The sequence below is a fragment of the Daphnia magna genome, unplaced genomic scaffold (genome assembly GCF_020631705.1).
Source record: "Daphnia magna isolate NIES unplaced genomic scaffold, ASM2063170v1.1 Dm_contigs021, whole genome shotgun sequence".
Taxonomy (NCBI): domain Eukaryota; kingdom Metazoa; phylum Arthropoda; class Branchiopoda; order Diplostraca; family Daphniidae; genus Daphnia; species Daphnia magna.
Window position 1 is genome coordinate 843325 of NW_025533118.1, and position 14873 is coordinate 858197.

The window sequence follows — 14873 nt, forward strand, 5'->3', positions numbered from 1 at the left end:
CAATATTTTTAAAATGCAATCTATGTTTTAGCATATATATCGAAATAAACGTTCAAAATGTTTAAAAGAATATTTCAATAATTTTGATAGTATGCGATTCATTGAAAACTAGCATAATTCATTGCTTCTGTTTTTTAACATGCATTTAATTGCATGTTATTACTTTATGATCATACTTAATGCAGTATGCGATTTACTGTAAACTTGTACAATTCATTGTCTCAGATTTTTGGCTGGGCAGGTATCAACTGGCCCCAACTCCGGAGTGTATTAATCAAAAGGAAATATTTATTAGACTAGGGGAGACCGGGGCTAGTTGGCTCACGGGGTAGGTTGCTCATTTCTAGTTTAAAAATCCGTTAATTACCACCTGCTGTTTTCAAAATAGCCAATCCCACATAACAACGGGTAATCTTTAAGACATCCCAAGGATATCCGGTAGTCCAAAAGACATCCCAGACTAAAAAAAGATGTCCTTAGGATGTCTTGTTAGGGATATTTTGGTACAAGGACATGCCTGACAAAAAAAAGATGTCTTTAAGATGTCCCGTCAGACCTACTTTTGGGACAAGACAAAAAAAGACTAAAAAAGGATGTCTTGAAGAAGTCCTGTCGGGGATACTTTAGGACAAGGGCATGCCAGACCAAAAAAAGATGTCTTTTGGATGTCTTGTCGGGGATACTTTGGGACAGGGACATGACTGACAAAAAAAAGATGTCTTTAAGATGTCCCGTCAGGCCTACTATTGGGACAAGACAAAAAAAGACTAGAAAAGGATGTCTTTAAGATGTCCTGCCGGGAATACTTTAGGACAAGGGCATCACAGAACAAAAAAAGATATCTTTTAGATGTTCTGTCAAGGATACTTTTGGACAAGGCCTTTTCGGACTACAAACAGATGTCTTAAAGATGTCCTGTCGGGGATACTTTAGGACAACGGCAGCCAGACCAAAAAAAGATGTCTTTTGGATGTCTTGTCGGGGATACTTTGGCACAGGGACCTGCCTGACAAAATAAAGATGTCTTTAAGATGTCCCGTCAGGCCTATAATTGGGACAAGATAAAGGAAGACTAGAAAAGGATGTCTTTAAGATGTCCTGCCGGGGATACTTTAGGACATGGGCCTGCCTGACCAAAAAAAGATGTCTTTAAGAAGTCCTGTCAAGAATACTTTTGGACAAGGCCTTTTCGGACTACAAACAGATGTCTTAAAGATGTCTTGTCGAGGATTCTTTTGGACAAGGCAGTTTCGGACTATGGAAAGATGTCTTTAAGATGTCCTGTCAGGGATACTTTAAGATAAGGCCATTTCAGACTAAAAAAAGATTTCTTTAAGATGTCCGCTCAGGACTACCTTGGGACAATGCCATCGAAGACTAAAACAGGAGGTCTCTAAGATGTCCGCTCAGGAATACCTTGGGACAATGCTGTCGAAGGCTAAAAACAGGACGTCTGAACCCTAGCAGAACACTTAGATGGCTAGGCAGATATGGCAGATACCATAGAAGTCCATATGACGTCGCGACATGCTTTGGACATCCTATATATATCCCTATTGTACTACCCAGGATATCCATAGTACAATATTTGGTACCATGGATGTCCATAGGACGTCAGAATCCGACATCCTTTGGACATCCTATATATATCCCGATGGTACAGTATCCTGCACAAAAAGGTGAACACCGATTTGTTTTGAAGAAGCCATCTGGGGGTAAAAAATATTAATAGTATACCTTTTTAAGGAGAGGTAGGGCGGTTTTGGCGCAAAATCATTATAAGGTGGGTTGGGTAATGTCAGTCCAGACACCTTTTTTTTTGCCCTATGTATTAAATGTCTGAAAAAGTGTAGACTCGGTAAACTACCCTACCCCCCCTGGCTAAGTAGAAAAATTTTTGCAATACAAAATAGTCTTTCCATTACTCGTTATTGTCATTATCGGGTCGGGTAATCGGGTAGCATATGGAAACACAAAATTATTTTTATTTGTAAGTACCATGGACATACTTACCTTTTTGTAAGTAAGTTTCTGTTAAACGACGAAATCAAAGTGCTGATAAAAAGTGCCGAAATGGGTTGCAACCCATGTTGGGTATTAATATTGTAAATACAGATACAAAGAATTTTATTTCTATAATTTTCATTTATCAATGGTTTATTTATGGTTTATTTAAAAACATTTAACTCTATTCCTTGTACAAAAATAAAGACAAAATGTGCATTGAGTGTGGCGCTGACTATTCTTCCAGCAGTGTTGGATAGATACAGTGCACTGGAATCTGCTATCAATGGTCATGTGAAACATGTGAAGAAACTCTCTAAGAAATATCTCGGGAAAATATTCAGAGATTACATTTCGGTACATTTTTACCGATATACTTGTCGGTTTTTCACTGATTTTACGCCAATAATCCCTACAATATGATTTTTTAAAGGCTAAGAAAAATCTCCGATAATCAATCATGGTATTCCGATTGAAGGACAAACATATTAGGGCGGGTTGGCGATCGTAACAAAGAAAAGTAAACAAAAGCATTGCCAGAGGCCTTGCCTAATTACCTAACTGATTTTTATCCTAGGTGTGCGGGACATTTTTGTTTGTATTGTTTATGTAAGAATGGAGGATAACAAAAAAAAAATTAGTTTCCCCTTAAGCCACGTTCAGACTACAGCCTTTTTGAGCGTTTTACGTACTACGTATAACGTTTTTACGCTCCGAGTTACGTAGCTGGAAACGGAGGAGTGTTCAGACACAACGCTCTACGTAGTACGTAATACGTAAACTCAAAACGTAGTCAAAACGAAGTCAAAACTGAGCGTACGTAAAAATGAGATTGATCTCATTTTTACATAAGTTTTTGGGACGTTCTACGCACTACGTAGCCAAAATCTATTACGCTTGTCTACATTCTTTTGTTTTTTCAGGTTTTCTCTCCTGTTTATTCATTCTGGGATATGTCGGGTGTAGAATTGTAAATTTAATAATTAATTTTTTTAATTTTTATTTTAAAAATAAATATTGGGCCTACTAAAGTTGCCAAAAAGAATTCCCCTAACAAATTCAAGTCGCCCCCCAAAAAATCACTGAAAAAGAAAATCAAAAAGTAAATATTATTTCATGAAATCTTTTGCAACTATTTTGGTTTATTGCTTATTCTATTTTAGGTCTTCAAGAAATTGGTCAGAAGAAGAACGTTTCGTCCTCAGAACTTTTATCAATAAATATAACAAAGAGCTACAACAGGTACAAAAATCTACAGCAGACGCTAGAATCTCCGCAGAATCTAGCCTACTCTACGTAAATTTGACAGTGTAGTCTGAACAGTCTACGAACACATTTACTTAAATATGGCTCCGTAAAAAACGCAGCGAAATTTACGAAGTACAAACGTAAACTTTTAACGTTATACGTTATACGTTATACGTAGAAAAGAGCTGTAGTCTGAATGAAACTTTAGGTTTGGCAAATATGTTATCCTAACAAATAAGGATTGTTTAACAATGAGGCACATTTTTTCCATTTTGGCCTCAAGATGAAGAGAATGAGTGGAGTTGTTAATTTGAAATTCTTTTTTCGACAATTCGACAATCGTAAAATCAATTTATATGGAGCGTTAATGGCCAAAAGTCTAATTCATATTCATAACATATAAGATTTTCAATTCTATGAAAATTTTCCCGAAAATTTTTCTATCACCCTACACATGTCTCACAACATAGTGCATTCTATAATGCACATCCCACATAGCAACGGGTAATCTTTAAGACATCCAAAGGATATCCGGTAGTCCAAAAGACATCCCGGACTAAAAAAAGATGTCCTTAGGATGTCTTGTTAGGGATATTTTGGTACAAGGACATGCCTGACAAAAAAAAGATGTCTTTAAGATGTCCCGTCAGGCCTACTTTTGGGACAAGACAAAAGAAGACTAAAAAAGGATGTCTTGAAGACGTCCTGTCGGGGATACTTTAGGCCAAGGGCATGCCAGACCAAAAAAAGATGTCTTTTGGATGTCTTGTTGGGGATACTTTGGGACAGGGACATGACTGACAAAAAAAAGATGTCTATAAGATGTCCCGTTATGCCTACTATTGGGACAAGACAAAAAAAGACTAGAAAAGGATGTCTTTAAGATGTCCTGCCGGGGATACTTTAGGACAAGGGCATGACAGAACAAAAAAAGATGTCTTTTAGATGTACTGTCAAGAATACTTTTGGACAAGGCCTTTTCGGACTACAAACAGATGTCTTAAAGATGTCCTGTCGGGGATACTTTAGGACAAGGGCATGCCAGACCAAAAAAAGATGTCTTTTGGATGTCTTGTCGGGGATACTTTGGGACAGGGACCTGCCTGACAAAATAAAGATAGACATATGGAGAAAGCAATTAAGGACAATATAAAGATGTTTTAAAGATGTCCTCTAAGGGATAGTTATGGACAAAGCAATTTAGGACTATATAGAGATGTCTTTAAGATGTCCTATAAGGGACACTTATGGAGAAAGCAATTAAGGACAATATAAAGATGTCCTTAAGATGTCCTGTAAGGAATACTTATGGACAAAGAAATTAAGGACAATATAAAAATGTCTTTAAGATGTCCTATAAGAGATAATTATGGACGAAGTAATTGAGGACTATATAGAGATGTCATTAAGATGTCCGGTAGGGGACAGTTATGGACAAAGAAATTAAGGACTATATAAAGAAGTCTTTAAGATGTCCTCTTAGAGATAGTCAAAACAAAGGAATTTAGGACTACATAGAGATGACTTTAAGATGTCCTGTAGGGGACACTTATAGCCAAAGCAATTTGGGACTATATAGAGATGTCTTTAAGATGTCCGTCCAGGACTACCTTTGGATAAAGCTGTCGAAGACTAAAAAAGAAATTCTTAAATATATCCATGAGCAAGACTAAGTCGGGACTTGACAATGATACTACCTAAGTAACAAATCCATAGGTCAGTTCAATAAGTACTTTGATTTCATTGTTTATGTACTAAGGTGGCATAATGGTTAGGATACTGAGCCAAGAATTCAGAGGTCTGCAGTTCGAATCCAACAATCTACGTAAGAAAAATATCTTGTCTTAATACAGTTTAAAAATATATGTCAAAGCGTCTTAAACATGTTGTAATATAATAAATATGTGCAGATGAATTAAGAACTGACAAAAAAAAGGACCAAATAAAAAATAAGCCAACAATCCCACAAACATTGCGAAATTTTTTTGTGATGACAAACAGATGGCTTTAAGAAGTCATAAAGATATCATTAAGATGTCATCAGAAAGATGACCAAAGGATTTCTTTGTAAATTTCGAAAAATGTCGTTAGGTCTTCTTGAGGAAGTCTTTAGGCTTATCGGAAGACATGTAAAAGACGGCACAAGAATGCCTTTAAGACGGCGGCAAGATGTCGTAAGAACGTCTTTAGGAAGTCTTTGAGCTAATCTGAAAGACATCCTGAAAATAGTACTTGTCCCGGTCAATTGGGACACAAGTAAGGAGTCTTTAAGAAAGCTCAAAGACATCCTTTGGACATCCCCACTCGGGACAACTGGACATCTTCAGGACGTCTTAAAGACAGCCCGGTGCTGTGTGGGTGTGACACAGTGGTAAAATATCAGACTTCTATGAAAAAGAAATATGGTGCTATGGATCGAATCCCCCAAAAACCACCAGCTCAGAGCTAAACGAATAGTAGCAGGTCGATGAGAGATAATAGTTTTAAACTATCGACAACAAATTAAATAGTTGGCATTAAATAAAATTATTAGAAATAAAAATTTTTAAGTTAATGTTATTCAATAACAATTAAAATAATGTCTTAACCGTTTATGATATTACAAACTATACAAAGTACTGCTGATGATGAAGGACGTCTGCACACATTTAGACAGACAGACCTTGAAAATACAAGAATACAGTAGGGGTAGAAGGGGGAAACCAGACGTCTTGACCTTGAGAATGAAGGGGGTGAATACACCCCCCAAATTTTGGGAAAATAAAGGTAAATCGACAATAGTATTCGGATTACCACTGTTTTCCCGATTTAAATTGTCGGTAAAAAAATGCCGACAAAAAAGTCTGGACGTTGATTATCGAGTTATTTCTCGGTAAAAACCCCGAGATATTTCTTAGAGAGAAATGTCGACGATTACATGTGTGTTTTGTTAGCACACAAAACACAAGTTGCTCCAAGTAATTTCACATTAACACATGTGAAATTACTTGGAGCAACTTGCCCCGTTGGTATGGGCAACCTGCCCCGGAGACGGGGTAAGTTGCCCATTTAAGGTGTCCCAATAAAAAATTTTTTTTCATCATGATCGCGTTATTTATTGTATTTCTTGTCTGAAGCAATTTTACAGATAAGATCTTAATTAATATTATAAATATAGGTTTGTCTCATTTGGATGAAAAGTAAAGGCTTGAGACGCATCTAACATAAAAGTGAGCCAAGTAGCCCCGGTCTCCCCTACTAATTTTAATTTATTTAAGGTAAATCCATTGCAATCATTCAGTAGAGAAACAAATTTTCTGTGATATTTATACTTTTAAATAACAGTTAGCATAACCCATGAATAAATAATTCATAAAGAATAAAGATGCAAACATTTTTGTTGCATCTGCATACTGTTTGCATGCTGTAACTGTGACCAAGGCTTTCTATGCGGTTGAGGCTATACCGGAGGCCGTCGGCTGGCGATATGGAAGGTGCAACCAAACAGGAAAGACTCTGCAGGCCAGACACAAATTGTATTGTTCGCAAATGTACACAAGATAAACATCTTTGACCACAAACTATTTCAATCAAATCCATCCCTTTGACAGAATTCTTCAAAATTCAAAATTGTCAACTTGTCCTTCTGCGAACTATCCCTACACTCCCCTAATTTGCATTTTTTTTCTCTTTTGTTTTTTTTTCCGATTTGGAGAACTTTTTTGGCAGCAGAAGATTAGGTGAATGTCCTGAAACTCTACAATAAAACTGTCTTTTTCTTCTTGGTTTCATTGAGATAAGGAGAGCTTTGTCATTGGGCTTTGAAACAAAGCGCTCTAAACAGTAACTACGAACCATATTTCTCTCCTGGCTTGATGAAAACTGGATAATTCATGGTATATATCAAATTGTTTAATCTATACGCCACACAATTGAAAATTGTCGGCTATCCGATAATTAGTTATAAAAAAGATTCCTAATCACCCAGCCAAAAATCCGACACAATTAATTCATTTTTTAATACAGCAAGTTAATGTTGGAACACTTCAGGACGATATAAATCATGTATTGAATTATACTAAAGTCTGATATTTTGTTTTTAATTAAATGGAATAACGAATAGTGACCCATTTGTAGCATGCTAGTCTACTTAAAATAATAAATCGTAAACAGAACTATATATCAGTAGTACAACGTGCTACCAACTGTGACACCTTCGATGCCGGTTAATAAACAAATATCTATTAAAACTCGATTCAAGTGCGTCAGGTGATAGAAATATTTTGGTGGATTTTTTTAAAGATTTGGAAATATTTGATTTTACGTGCTAGGATTTTGTTTTCGAACATCAACGATTCATGAAAATTGATTTTGTGAAATTGATAATGATAACCTAATTTAATTGAATTGACATTATAATTTGAAACAGAAAAATCGATATTATAAAGTTAAAATTGGTATTTATGAGGATACTTGGAATACAAGTGGCTAAACAAAAAAAATATCCTGAAAAATTGGTTCTTCCCAACTTTCTAAGTCCACAAAATATTCGGGGTTTATGCTCGTTTATTTGGTCCAGGCGTTCAAAAGTCCCAAAAATTCCGGGATATTTTTTCAAAATATAATGAATGGTATAAACAACCCCGAAAATTTGGTAAAATACAAAAATTTCCTTTTTTCTATTCTTTCCGGGTTGCTAACCCCGAAAGAATATCGGGGTATCCTTTCTTACAGTGAACTTTTAAACGTTACTTTATGATCCGAACGTCACGTGCAAATGGACGTTGGAACAGAGAGGAATTATGAAAGGGATGATGATGAAATGAAAATGACGGATGGAAAGTGAACAACTTTATTTCTTTATTTGGGGGAAGACAATTTGACGAAGTAGAGAGAACTGGGGAACTTGGTTACTTTGATACTTAAATACACTGGTTACTATTACGGGGGAGGTAGACGAGATATCCTCGTCTACGACTTTACAAAATTACACTGAGCAAAAGGGGCAAGGGTTACTTCACACGTAAACAAAAATAAGAAGGCCCTTGCCACCTCCAATCCTGCCCGTGAGGTCAGCACTGTAAGTGACAGCGGGCCCTACTGTCCACAGGTACTAAACAAAAAAACAAACCTTTACTAAGATTTTACTTTTTACACTACATTTTTTAACTTCACGACACCGATTTGGACTCTGACGACCCAATATTTTCGTTTTTTACGTAAACGTCCTGCTCTTTGGCCGTAGCCATAACACAGAGCTTAGTCACTGGACGAATACCGGGGTTTTTGTGATTGCTGATCTGGACTTTTACCACTCGAACAACGTTATCCGATTAACAGGGTAGAACTTCGATCACTTTCTTAATGGCCACTGTCCACGTAAGGTATTCGGTTCGATGACTAGTACCAGATCTCCGACGGTGACGTTTGGCCGTTTTTCGGTCCATTCTCTTCTTTTTGTCAGGTGTGGTACGTATTCACGTAGCCATCTGTTCCAAAAATGCTGGAGGATGGCTTGGCTTTGAAAAAACTGCTTAGCTGTGACGTCTAAGTTTTCGGCATGTTTCAGTTTTAACGGAACATGCGGACGGGCTCCTCCATGTAGAAAGTGATTCGGTGTCTACGGGTCGGGGTCTTCTGGATCCATACTGAGGTGCGTTAGTGGCCAGGCGTTTAAGAAGGCTGCTACTTCTGCGATTACCGTTCTGAGGACTCGATCGGCAACCAGACGATTTCCCACGCTGACTTTCACAGCCCGTTTGCACGATTGCACTATTCTTTCCCAAACTCACCAAAATGGGGTCCGTGAGGGGGAGAGAAATGCCACTCAATTTGTTGACACGCCAATTTCGATTGCAGTTCTTGGTGCTGTTGTAACAATTCCATTAGAGCCTGACGAAGTTCTTGTTCTCCAGCTACGAAATTTGTTCCATTATCACTGTAGACGACGTTCGGCTTTCCTCGTAAACTCACAAACCGGGTAAAGCAGAGAAGGAATTCGTCGAGACTCAGGCCCTCGGAGACTTCTAAGTGAACGGCTCTCGTTGTAAGGCACGTAAACAAGAAACCCAAACGTTTTTCGTGTCTACACCCTCTTCCACCGACTCGTACTGTTAGAGGGGCGAAGTAATCGACTACCGAAATGTGAAAGGTGGAAGATATGGAGTGAGCCGATGTACTGGTAATGATGCCATGAGTGGCGGAATAGGCAATGATGACCTACGCTTGCAAGGCCAGCAAGTGTTGACAACTGATTTGATGACTTTGCGTCCATAGATTATCCAATATCGTGTCCGTAACTCCATCAGTAATCTTTCCGATTTCATGTGAAGATTCCGCGTGTAATGCTCCCATACAATCCATTGCGTCACGAGTTGATCAGCTGGAAGCAGGATGGGATGCTTTTTCGGAATAATCGACTGGAGCCTGTAGTATACGTCCGCCTACACGTAGCTGTCCTACTTCATCCAGAAAAGGACTGAAAGCGCGTAGGCTTGACTTCAGAGGCAACTCCAGGTTCTTCTTTAAGGCGTAGATTTCTTCGGCGAATGCCAATTCTTGAGCGCGTTTATGAAGAGTGTTACAGCCGCCGACATTTCTTCGGTCGTAAACTCTCCCACGGTGGGCTTGCAAGTGCCCATCTTCGCTCTGGCATTTGTCGCAAACCTCCTGCACCAAGCGATAACTCTCTGGATCTTCAGAAGACTGGAATATTTTCTCACGCAGTCATCTATGAAGTAATTTTCGTTCTCGGTTTTGACGGCGAAGACTCAAATCACGTTAACGTCACTCTCTTCCAGCTCTGCGATCTCTTCCTAAGTATCCCACTCCGACGGATTGAGTTTCAGGAACGATGGACCTTCGTGGAATTTCACCAACTCGTCGACGTTCTTCGGGTCGATGCCACGATTACACAAATTCCGCGGGATTATTAACTCCAGAAACGTGACGCCATTGTCTTGGATTTGTGTTTCGGAGGATCTTGCCAATAAGATTGTTCACGTATGTTTCAGATCGGCATGTGCGGGATTGGATCCAGCGTAATACAGTTTGAGAATCTGTGTGGAAGGTGACTTTTTGAAGGTCAATCTCGAGCTCCCGACCGATTACTAGAGCGATGGTTAAGCCTTCTACATCAGCCTGCAACTCCAATCTTGGGATCGTGAGGCCTTTTACGGTGTTACGTGGGTTTTAGCCACGACGAAGGATACGTTGATCGACTGGTCCTCGAAGACGAAGCGGAAATACGCCACAGCTACAAATCCTTTTGTGCTTGCATCCGTGAATACATGCAGGTGCTGCTGCGTCCAACGTCCACTTTGATGTGGAAAACATCTTGGCACCGTCAGCAACTCCAGGTTCTTCAGATGCTCGTACCAGTAGTGGAAACGTTGGCCTAATTCTTCGTGGATAGGGTCGTACCAGCCGATCCTTTTCTCGTACGTCCATATGTATTGCAGAAGAGACTTCATCAAGCAAACAACAGGAACGACGAGTCCAACGGGTCGTAGATACTGAATATAATACTATAGAAATTTCTTTTGGTGAAAACGCCATGACTGGGCAGATTTCGTATCTATAACGTTAGCATATCCATTTCCCCGTTCCACATTGCTCCAAGTGTTCGCTCAATGGGCAACATTTCCAAATCAAGGTCCAGTGTTGGTGAGGCTAGACCAAACTCATGTAGAGCCGATATCACCTTCCTTGATGAGGACGTCCACTTTGTTAGGTTGAAACCGCGAAGTTGTTAGAGCTTCTTCATTTTGCGGGCCCGTTTTACTGTCCCGTCTTCGGAAAGGAAGGAGTCGAGGTAGTTGTCAACGTAGAAGTTTCTTCAAACGCTATCCGCTGCCTCTGGAAACTGGTCACGATGATCTTCGGCAGCCCGGTTGAGGGCGAAGATACAGGTCGTTGGGGAAAATATTGATCCAAAGACGTGGACTGTCATTTGGTACGTTAACGGTGCTTGATTACTGCCAGGCGTCCGGTAGACAAAACGGTAGGCCGCCTGATCTTCTACTGGGACCTTCACCGGGTGAAACATCTTCTCGTCCGCGCCGACCGGTACTAGGTTCCTTCGGAAGCGTAGTAGGACACAGAGCAGGCTAACGAGAAGATTGGATCCTCGTAACAGGTTCTGGTTGATGGATGTTCCTCCATACTCGGCGGCTCCGTCGAATACAACTCGAACTTTGGTCGTAGAGCTGGATGGGCTTACGACCCCGTGGTGTGATAAAAACCACATTTTACTTGACTCCTTCCGCAACTCTTCGGTTGTGAGAAGTCTGGCGTGATCCAGGCCGATGTACTCCTTAACAACTGCATCATATTTCTGGGCGAAGTCTCCATCTCTTTGAAATCGCCTCTCCAGAGAATAAAGTCTCTTCAATGCAGTTGATTGATTGTCCGAAAGGTTTACGTTGTCGGTTTTCCACATTAGGCGGACTTGATACCGACTACTAACATTTTTTACTGTTGACTCAAGGATACGTTTTCCACGTAGGTCGTCTTCGCAGAGAACATGCTGTTCCATGTCTACGTCTTTCGCCTCCAGCTGCCAGAATTTCTTGACTAGCTCGTTGAGGTCTTCGGGACGTTCCTCTGATACTATATGGGCAATGAACGAACGTCCATCTTTTGATGGGCCCGTTTGACCACCCAGGCACCAACCAAACGGTGTTTTGAAAGCGATAGGCCCAATTTTCTAGCTTGCGGTTTGGCGGAATCTATGTGGTACGTCGAGTCCAATCAATACACCAATGTCTTCGGGTTGTACGTTTTTTTGGGAAATCAAGACCACGTAGGTGTGTCCAGGATTCCATTTGACGAGGGTTGATTGGAGGATTCGGTGTCACTTTCAAATTGTCAACGGTGTATGCGTGTTTTACTTCAAACTGGCTTGTTCCGTCGACCGAAGAGAGGGAGAAGTTCACAACCGATGCTTGCACGTTCGACGTGGCTCCATCATAGGAGACAACGTTGATGCGTTTAGGCGGTCCAACTAAACCAACTTCTTTACTACATCGCTCCTAATCAGCGTGGGGTCGCTTCCGTTATCCAGGAATTTAAAAGTGTCTTCCCAATTTTCATGGACGCTAATACGAACGGGCACGATCTTGAAACGTACACGTCGCTTTACCGTTTCCCTTTACTTAGTGTCCCAAGGAATGCAGTCGATGTAGACGCTGATCGAGGTGGTGCATCCGTTTGTTTCCTCAGTGGGATGAATTCGGATCCATGAAGCAGGGGATTGTGTCTTGATCCAGTGCATCTACCAATAGTACATTTGATGTCTCTGGAACACTCCCTGAGTTCGTGCTTGCCGGTGAGGCATAGTAGACACCTTCCGGACTTAAATACGACTTCAACCCGTTTCGTGGGCGTGAAAGACATAAATACGTTACAGCTGGCCTAGTTGTGAGCACTGCCGTTACATGCGAGGCACCTCCACTGGTCAGTCTTTTCGGCTTATTTCTCCTCTGTCTTCTGTCGTCTTCCCATGTGAGCGGCTAACGAAGGTGATGATGCCGTTACTTTATAGCCTTCCTCTGTCGAAACGTGTCCAATGGTTGACGTGTGAGAAGCGTTCTGTCTCCTGCCAGGCTTGCACCATCCTGGCTTTTCAATGGTCGAATATGCCGCAGACCGTCGAGATAGGTCTGGTCCATAACTTCAAGGCGGCCGTAGACTGCGTCGAGACGATCCCACACGACGAAGTACATGGTCACATCAGCAAGGCACTCGCCAATCTCGTTTCGTACTTCTTTAGACAGCAGCTCTTCAAACATGAACAGAAGGACAGGAGAACCGTTTTATTCGTTCTCGTATAAAGCTCAAAATTTAGCCTTAAACTGAGCGTAATTCTATGGATTTCCATCGAACGGCTGAATCGTGAAGCTCGGGGTGAACGACTACAGCAACTACTATGAGAAGGATTTGCGCTGCCAGTAGCAGGCTGGTGCTCAGGGGACGTGTCCGAATACGTGTCGTCCTCAATGGAAGGGCCGCAGGCTGGATGCATGATAGGCAATGGTCTTAAAGGCTGCCCTCGTAAAGAGGTGTCGGCGTCTAGCAGAGTTCTGCGATGAAGTACCGTTGCTTCGAGTGACTTCAAGGTAGACCGGGCGGAAACTTCTTGTCTAGCTGATAGAGGTTGTGGTCGACTAGGTATGCGTACTCCTTGGTCGATGAAATGCTCCTGAATCGTTCTCAGGTGAACCTTTACTGAAATTACGAAAGCAACGCACGTGTTCGTTAAATCTCAGGTTTCAGCGCAATTTGTTCCGAACGTCACGTGCAAATGGACGTTGGAGCAGAGATGAACTATGAAAGGGATAATGATGGAAAAAAAATGACGGATAGGAACGGAACAACTTTATTTCTTATTTGGGGAAAGACAATTTGACCACCGGTGAGGGGGCTAAGTAGAGAGAACTTTGATTCTTAAACTATACTGGTTACTATTTACGGGGGAGTTAGACGAGATGTCCTTGTCTATCACTTTACAAAATTACACTGAGAAAAAGGGGCAAGGGTTACTTTACACGTAAACAAAAATAAGAAGGCCCTTGCCACCTACAATCCTGCCCGTAAGGGCAGCACTGTAAATGACACTTAATGATCTTACTTAATGCAGGTAAGTATGATAAAATCATACTAATATATCATTAATTACTCAAGTATGCAATTTATTCTAAACTTGTACAATTAATTATCTCAGATTTTTGGCTGGGAAAATAATAAAATTGGTAAGATGAAAATTTTTTTTAGGGTAAAACAAATTTTTAGTTAAAAATTTGGTTAGTGCCTAAAAAAACATGACAAAAGTGTTCGAAAAGCGGCATAATTTTTTTCAATTGAAATCGAATAATAAACTTGTGTTTTAGTTTTCATTACCTCTAAATACATAACCAACTTCGTAAGTTTCCACCGCGTATGTATTGAAAAATGCAATAAAACAGAAAACTTTCCCTATACAGTGGAAGATTATGGAAAACCGGGGCTTGATGGTCCGCTTTTTTTCAGCGCTGTTATTAAACTAACTGATATTTTTTAAAGCTCTTTTTATATTTATGTAGAACGCTGTTTCTACTAAAAAATTTCCGAAGAAACTTAATCATTTCAGAGTGTATTTCAATCAGCATGGTTCATTTGCATCAAGACATTGGTTGGCCAACTTGAGCAGATGGAGGGTACAAGTTGCACTGTATTTTGGTGCAGCGTTATTTCAATTCGTAATATTGAAAACATTGTATGTATTGAAACAGGTTTTTCTGGCGGCAACACTGTTAAAAAGGTTACCACTTATTTGGTGTTGTAAACCCAGAAAAATGTGAGAATGAACGAAATTTTGACTGTTTTCAAAAATTTCGGGGTTTTAAATACTATACATCTTTTTTCAAATTTCAGGCAAATTTTTTGGACAAAAAACCCCGGAATTTCTGGGCTAAAAAGGGATAACATATTGTCGAGGGTGAAAAGGGAGATTGGTTATCTCTTCGCAGAGATGAGTCATCCGCTCCTTGGACAACGCTGCGATCGTTGTGAAGAAATTATCGGGAGAAGTCCGCTCTGAGAAAGATACGCAGATACGCAGTCCGGAAGGGGAGTAGTTCGCGCGACGGTATAAAACACTGTCC

The 14873-nt window shown here is 40.3% G+C and overlaps 1 long non-coding RNA gene across 1 annotated transcript; it reads left to right on the forward strand.

The window, feature by feature from the left end:
• Positions 1–7883: 7883 nt before the first annotated feature.
• On the forward strand, positions 7884–14827 carry LOC116933303. Its single transcript, XR_004400025.2, has 3 exons — positions 7884–14426; positions 14502–14566; positions 14644–14827. It is a non-coding gene; the product is annotated as an uncharacterized LOC116933303 (long non-coding RNA).
• Positions 14828–14873: the final 46 nt, after the last annotated feature.